Here is a 2,445-nt window from a genome sequence, read left to right on the forward strand (position 1 = left end):
CTTTCAAGGAGTAATTTTGGAGTAGAGATCTGAAAGCAATTTTTCTCTTCAATAACTTCATTATAGCAGTATAAAGAAATATGTTTCCCAGATCAGATCTCAGTTACACAAAATAAAACCAACAAATTAAACAAAATGTTCAGTGGTCCTTATCATTGAAGAAACTTTTTACAGCATCTCAGATTCTACACCACAAGGACTGACAGGTCCATTTGGTGAATGTGGGCAACACCTCAACTGAATTATCAGTAAGAGAACTGATGCTTCCAGAAAGCATGCATCCAGTCCTAATCTCCATTTTAGAAACAGCTGCAACAGCTCTACAGACAAACACTGGAGGATCAAAATAAAGAGCCTCCTGAATCCTTTTGCCCTAATACTCTCCATTACCATTCCACAAGTCCATTTATTACATTTATTCTGTTATGTCCCAATGCTCTGAAAGCATTTCTTGCTCACAGTCTTTGCTAGCCACTCACAGTCCTTGTAGAGTCATAGCTCTTCCTCCCAATTTCAGATCGTGTCCTAATTTCCAATGCTCTCGGCTTCTCTCACCCATTCCAGACTCATCCGTAATATTCTTGCTATCCATGCTCAAGTCTCCACCTACACACAGCTTCAGAGACGTTACTGCGAGAAGACACCATCAACCACGCATAATATTGTTATGTTAAAACACTTCAAATAGTTGAAGGTTTGGGATTTTTTTTTTTGTGATGCAGAGAGCAAGATGTATGTGAAGCTCCTCACCTGGGCTCAATCATATCACATACTCATTCCCAGAAGACCTGCACAGACTACTTGAGTAAAAGAACGTTACAAAGTCAGGGTTTAACGTGATACAAAACACAAGACAAAGGGATGGCCATCAAATTCACAGTGCTTTCAAACTCTTTGAATAAAGCCAATGAAAATACTTGTTAAAAATACTATGTGTGAGCAGATGAGACACAAATTAAAGGAATTCAACACCTAAAGGTCAGTAAATCAAATCTGATGTTAGTTACTAGGGAGAACAATCTTTTCCTGAAATACAGTGTCAGACTCAAGATGTGCAGGGGCCCTTCAGCTCTTGCTTCTCCAAACTGCTAGCAGGATATTTAGCCATAAAGAACAAAAAAGCAAATGGTGGCTTACTCTAGTAAATAAGGTACTTTTCATATATGATTGATACTTTCACGGGACTGTGGAAATTGAGAGTCATATTTCTACGTTAATCTTGACAGAATTAAAGTCGTTTCATAATTTTGTAAAATGCAATAGATAAAATATTTTCTTGCTAAAATAAAGAACTAAGTATTGTTCTTAACACAGAAACTAGCAGTGAAAAAAGCTCATAGAGATTAGATGTAGTAAAATCATTTTCACTTCTTTCTATAATGGAATTTGCATAATTATTGAACTTCCATCTAGAAGACTTTGAAACTGTCAGCTCAACTGGGTGCTGTTTTTCCATCATTCCAAGACATGACTGGGCAGGACTAACAAGCATTTCCCACTACCACCAGTAGTGAAATACTCAAAAGAAGGTCAAATTTAATCTGCCCTTTATTCCTTTTAATAACTTCCACACATGGATTTAGTGAAACATCTCTTGGCAAATATTGCTTATATTTTAATAGACCTTAGACAAAGAGAGGAATTATATTGTTTCAGGGTTAATGAGTCTGTGGTAGATCTAAGAGCAAAGGCTAGATCTCAGCCCCAGCTCAGCATTAAATATAACGTCATCCTTCTTTCTTCCTGTGAGAAACCTGACAAAGTAACTCTGCTGTAACAACTGAATTTAAAAAGATTAGATTAAAATCTCATTCCTTAATTTCCTTTATTTTGTGCATGTAAACACATGACAGCTTTGATGGAAAAAGAGATGTCAAAACAACAAAAAACCCTGGCACTTATAAAATTACCCAGCTACTGTTCGTAGAATTCAACCAGTTACTTTTGCCTCTCCTCAGACTTACAATTCTACCGTTTCCAACAGAAGGAATAGTATACCTTTCCTGATAAACTGTCTTAAAAAATTAAGATATAAAAGTAAGAAGGAAAAGAAATCCCTATTGTATAAAGAACAGAAAATGATTCTTTTCTGCGTCATGGGAAGAAACTGTGATGTCCATTTTTCAATGATAATGGTGATTGCAGATGACACCAAACTGGGCGGGAGTGTCGATCTGCTCGAGGGTAGGAAGGCTCTGCAGAGGGACCTGGACAGGCTGGATCCATGGGCTGAGGCCAGCTGTATGAGGTTCAATAAGGCCAAGTGCTGGGTACTGCACTTTGGTCACAACAACCCCATGCAATGCTACAGGCTTGGGGAAGAGTGGCTGGAAAGCTGCCTGGTGGAGAAGGACCTGGGGGTGTTGGTTGACAGCCAGCTGAATATGAGCCAGCAGTGTGCCCAGGTGGCCAAGAAGGCCAATGGCATCCTGGCTTGTATCAGGA

General features: G+C 38.8%; 1 protein-coding gene across 2 annotated transcripts in view; it reads right to left on the reverse strand.

Moving 5' to 3' along the window:
• Window positions 1–2,445, reverse strand: part of WDR48 (WD repeat domain 48) — a 28,674-nt gene that overhangs the window by 20,852 nt on the left and 5,377 nt on the right. The window contains exon 1 of one of the 2 annotated variants that reach the window (XM_035899629.1): window positions 480–538. The exons of the other annotated variant lie outside the window; for it this stretch is intronic. The gene's annotated coding sequence lies outside the window, so the exon portion shown is untranslated. Of the gene's footprint in view, window positions 1–479; window positions 539–2,445 lie in introns of those variants that run through there. 2 annotated transcript variants of the gene reach the window in all.

The sequence above is a fragment of the Egretta garzetta genome, unplaced genomic scaffold (genome assembly GCF_000687185.1).
Source record: "Egretta garzetta isolate BGI_Z169 unplaced genomic scaffold, ASM68718v1 scaffold117, whole genome shotgun sequence".
NCBI classification, from domain to species: domain Eukaryota; kingdom Metazoa; phylum Chordata; class Aves; order Pelecaniformes; family Ardeidae; genus Egretta; species Egretta garzetta.